The following is a 10,714-nucleotide window of genomic DNA, read 5'->3' as shown; positions in this document are numbered from 1 at the left end:
ATAACTTCACATCTGTGGTTAAAAGAATGGATGGCCAAGATAAAATGAGCAACACTTTTTACTGAAAACACAAACGCTGTTTGCCTCTCGTTTGTCTTTATGTTTTTCCTCTATCTTCCAAATTTCTCTCTTTCATTTGCAGAGCAGAGTATATTCTACTTTGCCTCTATTTGCTGGCAAGTATGTTTCTATGGCCTATATTTGGATGGAGGTTAGCGACTTAGCATGGATGTGGTTCACAGCTAGTGAGCTAGGGGCATTAAGTGAAACCCGGTCTAAGGAATCTCTTCTCCGACAGAGACTTGTGGATCTCCGGCTCATATCGGGGGTAAATAGATTGGATATCACCAGATTTTTGGGGAATTCTGGCGCCGGCAAGAGGCTGAGGCAGGCCGATAGGTCTCTCCCGTGAGTCATGTACATGACCTATTGGCGCCACGGCTGAGAGGCATGGTGTTTAGGCTGCCGGATATGAGTTTTCTGGTGAAAATAACCGGAGATTTGAGCTGGAACTCTGCACCCGTGGTTGACTCGGGGGAGACCGAGGGGGATCGGGCAAGTGAAACAGTGAGGGTGTTTGGATGTAATTGGTTTTCACATGAATTTTACAGAAAACTTTCATTAATAACTTGTACATGAATATGATAAATCCAAAATCATCCTCATACATGCTACTGCTTAGTCTTTTCTGTTTAATTTTTCTTTTAACATTAATTTCTCACGTTATTGAATATCATAAACTTTTTTGCTGATATGATTAATCTTGCACCTTCTTGTTCAGTTTTCCAAAGTATTAATATAACTTAAAGGAAACTTAACTTTCACTTATGTTGACATTATTCTCAAAGTTTAAAAACTCTCGATTAAGGATACTCAACTTTCAATTTCTTTCAATTACTTAATTCCGTTGGAATTTTCTGTTAAATCTTGTCAAAATACTTCCTTTTTTTTTTAATAAAAAATATAGCAAAGATGTTTCAAATATGTTTTTTTATATAAAATAAATAAACATCTGAATCTTTGCAATTTTTTATTTTATTTGTATAATAATAAAAATGGTATTTTGAAAATTTTGACAACATTTAACAGAAAATTTTAATGGAATGAAATAATTGAAAGAAATTGAAAATTCGATACTCTTATTTAAGAGTTTTTGAACTTTGAAAAAAAAAATTTTTAAATACGGGAAAATTTAGGAGGATTTTATGAAGTTTCTCCTATGACGTGATAGATTAATAGCCTAGATAATATATAATCAACAAATTAAGATTGTGAAAAGTTAAAATGTGGTTGAAATGAATGACAAAATTAATAATGAGGTACAAGCATGAAGCATAGTTTCAATATTAGTTAGGTATGCAATAACAAATTAATCATAAAACTAGTGCATGCATGCCGGAGTTGATCTTTTTGATGTTAGAAAATAACAAGACATGCATTGGAATTGGTATAGTCTCTCACCATTACGAGATAATTGTCGAGCTTTTATGTCGGAAGGAAGGAAGAATATTATGAAAGCCAAGAGAAAGCATAGTACAAGAAATGTCTTCATATTTGAGAGAGGAGGAGAGTACTAGAATGTGTTTGCTTTATGATTTATCCTACTATTATTTATAGGTGCATTCTGGAGCATGCAAGCTTCTCCATGTGGAAAAGGAAGCAACGTAAAAAGACTTCTCGACTTCGGAATAGTCCACAAATGTAGTGGCAAGAAGACTTAAGGACTTCACAAGTCTTAATTTTTTTTTTTTTTTTTTTAAAAAAAAAAAATCAACTTCCTAACGTTCTTACTTTTTTATATCATTCGGTCACTTTTTATTACTATTTAAATAAACCAAAAAAAAAAATCTAGTACAAAACAAAACTTTTCACTTTTTTATACAAAAAATATAAAATTCTATCTACTTTATATCAAATTCAATTACCTCCCATTCCAAACCGAAAACTAACTATACATGTCCGTTACCAAACAAGTTGTGACTCCACATTCATGCAAGGCCATTTTGGGACTCCACATTTGTCCCATTGGAAAAAGATTTTTGTCTTCAATTACTTTCCTTTATTCTGTACATCTATGGCATGATTTAATATAAAAATTGGGTTAAGATCTTATATGTATGCATCTCTTGTAAAGGAGCCCTTGGAGGTGTCACCCCAAAGAGAATTAAATTAAAAGAAAAAACTATTTTTTATATTAGTCTCCTTAACTTTCAATACTTGTCTTGTTGAGCTCGCTTGCCAACTAGAGATGGAGAACTTCTATAAAGGTAAAGCGGTCCACAATCAACCCTTTTCACTTATATTTTGTTCATATACCCTCTTGATTTCATCTTGCTAATTTAAGCATAAAAAATAATTATGTCGTCACTCCCGCCCGATATGTCACTCTAACCCTTGCTAATTTAAGTTATGATTTTTGTAAGTTTCATGGGACAAAATATCAAACAGACAGTAGATTTTGAATTTAACAAAATTTATAAAATTGGTGGATATATTATAACCTAAGTGCTGAAGTAAATCGATTTATCTTGGTATTTAAATGATATTATTTTGAAGAGGGACCGTGAAGTTAGAAATGATTGTTTGAAAGTTTAGCAAAAGAAAAAGAGAGCATTTTGGTCTTTTTATTAGAAGATATTTAAGGGATTGATATTATAAAAATAAAAAATAAAATATAAAATATAAAAGTGAATTACAGCTTAAAGATATTTTTTTTTAAAAAAAAAAAGACAAGAAAGAAAAGCAAAGCACGGAAATGCGATTTTGTCAATGAAAGTAGATTTTTGTCAAAGGGAGCTTAAATGCAAGCGAATCACACCATTAAATGGTGGTGTGATCAGTTTGCACGGCAATTTCCCAGAAATTGCCGTATAGAAAGTGCCGATTCAACATTTTTGACATACACGAACAGCAACAACATGCCACGTCCTAAATCTGAGGCCACAAAAATCTTTCCGAAGAAAATCATGACCACAAAAGTCTCTGGAAAGTGGAAACCTGCCACTCCCATACTTTCTTTCTTTCTATTTTCTTCTTTTCCCACACTCTTCTTCTTCTTCTCTCTCTCCATTTTCTTCCCCTTAATACATCTCGCGGGACCCGATAATCGTTGGCCATCCATAAAATCAAAGAGCTAATCCGCTCAGACCAGATGACCTTATGGTTGGTGAAAATTTAGGCTCCATTTATTTTGATATAAAATGTTTTTTTTGTCAGAAAATGTTTAAAGAATTTTTTTAAAAAAAATTAATTTTCTTTAAAATATTTTTCATATATATATATAGGATTTGAAGGAATTTCCTTCAATCTATTAGTGTCATCTCTCATATATTTTTTTAAATATTTTAACAGTCATTTATTATTATTCCACTAATCTAGGAACTCAAACATTAATTTTTTAGACACCAAAAAATGTTGAATGATACTTGTTTGAAGAAAATTTCCTCCAAACCAGTTTGGAGGAAATTTTGTGTGTGTGTGTGTGTGTTGATGACAGTTTTCGAGAGGTGACGTGGCACTGAGTCCGAGAGATGCTAGCCTGCAAAAGAAAGGAATAAGATAAGAGCTTGCTGGGATGTGCCAGTGGAGATAGCTCTGATGTTTAAGTTAGTTAATAATTTGAGAGAAAGATAGCAAGTGTGTAGTGACCCAAATAATTAACTAAGCTTAGGTAGTTTAGTTAGGAGGTTAATTTGAGTTTTGGGTCATTAAGGACACTAGAAGGGTAATTTGGACTTTACGCTTCTGTTTGTAGTGCAGACATATGAGGGGGACCACAGTATGTACGCTCTGCAGATAGTACATAGGCATACGCTACTTTTTGGAATACCCTTTGGATAATACCTTAACGTACGAGGCAACCTTTGGATCGTTGTGTAAATAGTACCGGACGTACGTTAGGGTTGGCGGACGTTCGCTGTTTTTCTGGAGAGTTGGTAGAGCCCCTCAGTTATAAATACCCCTACCCCCTTCAGTTTTTCACACCTCTCTCTTTCACCCCCCAGGCTGCTAGAAACCTTTGTGAGTGTGTTTTGTGAGATTGTGAGCTTTCGGTGTTAGCATTTTAAGTTAACTTTCCAATGCCGCTGAAATCATCTCAATCAAATACTTGAACTGAAAGTTATGGTAAAAATACCGAGACATGTGTATAATCCAAATTTAAATCAAATCCGATTTTGACTCCAATTAGAAAAATTTCGATTTAATCATTTCCTTTATTTGATTAAACTTAACCACATCATATAGGTCCTAAATTATGATTGGTTAAGCTTAACCATATCTTCTAGGTCTTCCCAATTTGCCCTTTAAGCTTGAAACTTTTTAGAAGTGCTTCATTTTCTTCCATGACCTACAAAAACATAGAAAACACAAAAAAAAAAAAAATTGCACAAACTATCAAAACTAAGGAATTAACAAATATAAGTTAAGGGCTAAAATATGAATATTTTAACACCTAACATTGTGTTAAGTTGTGACCTTGCCTTCCTTGGAGTTTGTATATGTATCCTGAGAGCTTCATTTCGTATTATTTCTTATTACAAGAGTCTACCGACTAATCAGAGAGGAAATGTATTGCGAAGAGATTGTCAAGCTTGAAGGTAAGTGGGTAAATTATTGTCGTACATAGTCTAGGGATTTACATCGGGTTGTAAGTTTTTCTTGTGTCTATATTTTGGATCTCTTATTTAGTGATTTCCCAAGTTTGGTTTCCCCAGATTGGTTTTTCCCTTTGATATGTTCAAATGGTTTTTCACTTTATAAACAAATCTTTGTCTTATGATTGTGATGTGCATGTTTTACTTTTGTCTATTTAGTCGATATTATTGCATGTTTATTGCGTTTGAGAATATTGCACGATCAGTATACTCTTTTAGATCCATTAAGAGTTTTAAAGTCATCCTCGTTCACTCTGCATATTTTGTTGTTATACCATAGAAAGGGCTTTCATGAGCACTCCAAGACTTACCCAAGTCTCATAGGTGGTACCACCTCCACACCCATATAGGTGGCATCCATAAAAAATGTGTACAGAAAACACTCCATTCCATAAAATGATAGTACCACACCTTTCTCACATGTGACTTCGTTTCCCATTAAGCCTCATTCATGGGATCTCCAATCATAGAGGTTGGGTATCAATCACATTTTCATAATTTGGGTATTAGTCATCCCCTCGATGTTTCTCTCATTAGCCTTCTTTCTAGTGGCTTCGTCAAGATCTGTAAAGTTTCTTTATAACCTCACAAAGTCCATGAACGTTACATCGTTCTCAATAAGTTGTTTTATAATATTGTGCACTTTCTCATTATAAATCTTGCTCTTTGCTCAAGTTATGACAACTTAAGAATCACAATGAACAGACATGTGGAACTGGATTAGCATATAAAGGCAAATCAACTAATCAATAGTCTCTTTGGCCATTTATCTTCAGTTCTTGTCTTTTCCAAGGCAACCAATTTTGACTCCATAGTAAACCTTACTAACTAATTTTTTTTTTTTAAATGAAAACTCTAAAAAGGGTTTATGAAACCCGAGTACATGGCATGTATAAGGCCAACCCATTATAGAACAACCCAAAGGATTAGAGAAAGTTATGTGGATGATAAGTTTAATTAATTTGTGAATTTTGTTAGAAGAGTCTAATTGCACAACGATTCATTAACTAAATTCCTACTTATTTATCCTAAGTGTGGGTAAAACATTTGGGTACCACATCGATGCATGTTTTCAATCTCTTTTTATGTTAGTGTTTGTAACGTGTGGGAGATTGTTGTAGTGTTACAAACTTTATTTTAAATAGCTATTGGATTTTTAATTTGTATGATCGTTTGGGCATTAACACACACTAATATTTTTTTTGGAGAAAGTCCACATACCCTTTTTAAACTACCACCTAATTTACAATGTCCTCCTCCCAAATTTTCAATTGTGACAATGTCCTCCCAAACTACTAAAACATTGTCAATGTTTCCCCCAATGACGAAACTACCCTTAGTAAAATAAAAACAAAAAATACTAAAACTTCTAGAAAAAAACATAAAACTAAAAAAAAAATAAATAAATAAATAAAAAAATCCAAAGTGTGGAAAATTTAAAATTAAAAAAAAAATCCTTTCTATAAAAAAAAAAAAAAAAAAAAAAAATTTGTTTTATAACTTTTTAAATAAAAATTTCCATTTAAAAAAAAAATAAAAATTTTCATTTAAGAAAATAGAAAATTTTGTTTTCTAAAACAAAATTTTTAAAAAAATTCGTTTTAAAAAAATAGTTCTTTTTAAATTAAAACTTTTCGTTTTTAAAATTTATTATTTTTTTTTTAAAATTTATAGGGATATTTTTGTCTTATTGAAAAATATATAGGAGCATTTTTTTTTTTTTTTTCTAAGGGGACATTGACAATATTTTGGTAGTTTGAGAGATATAGTCACAATTGAAAATTTATGATGAATATTGTCAATTCGATAGTAGTTTGAGGGGGTATCTAAACTTTATCCTATGTTTTAATGTTATTAAGACAAGTGGTTTAAGAAAATATCAGTTATAACCGTTTGGTTATAATCAATTTTATTTTATTTTTTTTACCAAAAGGTTTTCTTTGGTTATTTCTGTTGGTCAATTTGATGTTTTTAATCCTCAAGAGTTATGACCGCTTGCCACTTTCTACTCAAAACACAACCGCCATTTGCCTCTCGTTTGTCTTTATGTTTTTCCTGTGTCTTCCAAATTTCTCTCTTTCATTAGCAGAGCAGAGTATATTCTACTTAATTTGCCTCTATTTGCTGGCAAATATGTTTCTATGGCCTAGATGGAGGTTAGCGTGGCTGTGGGCGGAACTAACATTTGTAGTTTGGAAAAACAAAATTAAGAATTTTAGAGACAAATAGAGTTTGGAAGATAAAATTAAAAAATTTAAAGTTAAAATTTTAAATTTAAAAAATTTTTGGAGACTACGTGACCCCCTTAGGGGTGGGCCCCGCCCCAAGGGGCATGTAGTTCCACCCCTCAATAGGGGCATTAAGTGAAACCCGGTCTAAGGAATCTCTTCTCCGTCGACGACTTGTGGATCTCGGGCTCATATCGGGGGTGAATAGATTGGATATCACCGGATTTTAGGGGAATTCTGGCGCCGACGAGAGGCTGAGGCAGGCCGACAGGTCTCTCCGGCGAGTCATGTACTTGAACTATTGAGGCCAGGGCTGAGAGACATGGTGTTTAGGCTGCCGGATATGAGTTTTCTGGTGAAAATGACCGGAGATTTGAGCTGGAACTCGGCACTGGTGGTTGACTCGGGGGAGACCGAGTGGTATGGGGCAAGTGAAAAGTGAAGGTGTTTGGATGTAATCGGTTTTCACATGAAGAAAAGAGAACACACAATTTGATGACTGGTCCTCTTTGCATTTCGAACTTTGACAAGGTTTCGAAAATGGTCGATGGATTGAATCTTCTTCTACATATTTTCATAATATAATTTTGGGAGGTTGCATGTGAAGAGATTTAATAGCACCGAGTTATATACTCTATTCAATTTTTAAACAATGTTCTTGTGTGATTCTATAACATTATATTCTTTACTCTAATTTTATTCTATTGAATTCTATTTATTTTTTTTACTATTATTTTTCGTATTAATATGGTTTAATATCGACAAAGAATATTTTGCCCCATCAAAATTATTTCCAAACATATATCTCTTCTAACATCCATAGAGATGCTAATAATTATTCCTGGAAAGCAAGTTTTACAGCAAGGAAAGGAAAAATACAACAAAGCTGCAGCAATTTCTCCATAACCAACTTATTCTTCAAATACTATCATTTCTTCAGCACATTCATTATTGAAACCAGATGTTTCTTCTTCATGCAGTGGCTATGGACTTTGAGCCCCACGTCGTATTGGAGGCGGTGCAAGTTTAGGCCCGCAATTCTGGCCGGTTACAACACTAGGGTTGCAGCCAGATGGTGGTACAGAAGCTCTATCATGTTCCACTGTACATGTAACATTAATGTTAAGCAATTGCAATTTTCCCCGTTAACTTACAGTAACTTGTACATGAATATGATAAATTCAAAATCAACCTCATACATGGTACTGGTTAGTTTTTTCTGTTTAATTTTTCTTTTAACATTAATTTCTCGCGTTATTGAATATCATAAAATTTTTTGTTGATATGATTAATCCTGCACCCTCTTGTTCAGTTTTCCAAAGTATTAATATAACTTAAAGAAAACTTCACAAACCTTTCTGAACTTACACTCGTTTTGACATTATTCCCAAAGTTTAAAAACTCTCAATTAAAGATACTGAACTTTTAATTTCTTTCAATTACCCAATTCCATTAGAATTTTCTGTTAAATCTTGTCAAAATACCCACATTTATATATATAGCAAATATGTTTCGAATATGTTTTTAATATAAAATAAATAAACCCCAGAATCTTTACAATTTTTTATTTTATTTTTATAATAAAAAAATAGGTATTTTGAAAATTTTGATAAGATTTAACAGAAAATTCTAACGGAATAAGATAATTGAAAGAAACTAAAAATTCGATACCCTTAATTAAAAGTTTTCAAACTTCGAGAAAATAATTTTAAAACGCGAGAAAATTTAGGAAAATTTTATGAAGTTTCTTCTATAACGTGATAGATTAATAGCCTAAAACTTCCAATTGATAATATCTAATCAACAAATTAAGATCGTGAAAAGTTAAAATATGGTTGAAATGAATGACAAAATTAATAATGAAGTAGAAGCATGAAGCATAGTTTCAATATTAGTTAGGTATGCAATAACAAATTAATCATAAAACTAGTGCATGCATGTTGTAGTTCATCTTTTTGATGTTAGAAAATAAGAAGGCATGCATTGGAATTGGTATAGTCTCTCACCAGTATGAGATAATTGTCGAGCTTTTATGTCGGAAGGAAGGAAGATTATGAAAGCCAAGAGAAAGCATAGTACAAGAAATGTCTTCATATTTGAGCGAGGATGAGAGTACTAGAATGTGTTTGCTTTATGATTTATCCTACTATTATTTATAGGTGCATTCTGGAGCATGCAAGCTTCTCCATGTGGAAAAGGAAGCAACGTAAGAAGACTTATTGACTTCGGAATAGTCCACAAATGTAGTGGCAAGAAGACTTAGGACTTAAGAAGACTTAAAGACTTTACAAGTCTTAATTTTATTATTATTTTTTAAAATAAAAAATAAAAATCAACTTCCTAACGTTCTTACTTTCTTATATCATTTGGTCACTTTTTATAATTATTTAAAAAAAAAAAAAAATCTACTACAAAACAAAATTTTTCACTTTTTTTATACAAAAAATTTAAAATTCTATCTACTTTATATTACATCAATTACCTCCTATTCCAAACCAAAAACTAACTATACATGTCCGTTACCAAACAAGTTGTGACTCTACATTCATGCAAGTCCATTTTGGGACTCCACATTTGTCCCATTGGAAAACGATTTTTGTCTTCAATTACTTTCCTTTATTCTGTACATCTATGGCATGATTTAATATAAAAATTGGGTTAAGATCTTATATGTATGCATCTCTTGTAAAGGAGCCCTCAGAGATGTCACCGCAAAAGAGAAATAAATTAAAAGAAAAAACGATTTTTCCTATTAGTCTCCTTAACTTTCAATACTTGTCTTATTGAGCTCGCTTGGAGAACTTCTATAAAGGTAAAGCGGTCCACGTCAAGCTTTTTCAATTATATTTTGTCCCTATACCCTCTTGATTTCATCATTGCTAATTTAAGCATCAAAAATAATTCTGTCATCACTCCCGGCCAATATGTCACTCTAACCCTTGCTAATTTAAGTTATGATTTTTGTAAGTTTCATGGGACAAAATATCAAATTGACAGTAGATTTCGAATTTAACAGAATTTATAAAGTTGGTGGATATATTATAACCTAAGAGCTTAAGTAAATCGATTTATCTTGGTATTTAAATGATATTATTTTGAAGAGGGACCGTGAAGTTCGAAATGATTGTTTGAAAGTTTAGCAAAAGAAAAGGAGAGCATTTTGGTCTTTTATTAGAAGATATTTAAGGGATTGATATTATAAGAATAAAAAATAAAATAAAAAAGTGGATTACAGCTTAAAGATATTTAAAAAATAAAAAATAAAAATAAAAAGACAAGAAAGAAAAGCAAAGCACGGAAATGCGATTTTGTCAATGAAATAACATTTTTGTCAAAGGGAGCTTAAATGCAAGCGAATCCCAGCATTAAATGGTTGGTGTGATCAAGCTGCTGCGAACTTGCCGTGTAGAAAGTGCCGATTCAACATTTTTGACATACACGGCCAGCAACATGCCACGTCCTAAATCTGAGGGCCACAAAAATCTTTCCTAAGAAAATCATGACCACAAAAGTCTCTGGAAACCTGCCACTCCCATACTTTCTTTATTGGGAAAACTTCATAAAACTCCCCTGAAGTTTCAGTCGATTTGAAAAACTCTCCCTGAATTTTTAAAGCTTTCACTTAGACCCTCTGAACTTTGGTTTTCTTTCACTTTGGACCCCTTTAACATTAAACTACGTCGTTTTGGATGTTTTATACCTATTTTACCCTTCCCCAAAACTATGTCGTTTTATGTCCTAAAATCACAACACATATCCAGCCCAAAATGACGACGTTTTAAGCATAATTTTTTTAAAAAAAAATTAAAAAAAGTAAAATATATATATATA

The 10,714-nt window shown here is 32.3% G+C and overlaps 1 long non-coding RNA gene across 1 annotated transcript; it reads right to left on the bottom strand.

The window, feature by feature from the left end:
• Window positions 1-7,689: 7,689 nt before the first annotated feature.
• On the bottom strand, window positions 7,690-9,015 carry LOC132176375 (uncharacterized). The gene is made up of 2 exons (XR_009439513.1): window positions 8,890-9,015; window positions 7,690-7,985 (listed from the first exon to the last, which is right to left on the bottom strand). It is a non-coding gene; the product is annotated as an uncharacterized LOC132176375 (long non-coding RNA).
• Window positions 9,016-10,714: the final 1,699 nt, after the last annotated feature.

This window comes from Corylus avellana, chromosome ca3 (genome assembly GCF_901000735.1).
Source record: "Corylus avellana chromosome ca3, CavTom2PMs-1.0".
In the NCBI taxonomy this organism is placed as follows: Eukaryota; Viridiplantae; Streptophyta; class Magnoliopsida; order Fagales; family Betulaceae; genus Corylus; species Corylus avellana.
This window is presented reverse-complemented; position numbering and strand designations above follow the sequence as displayed.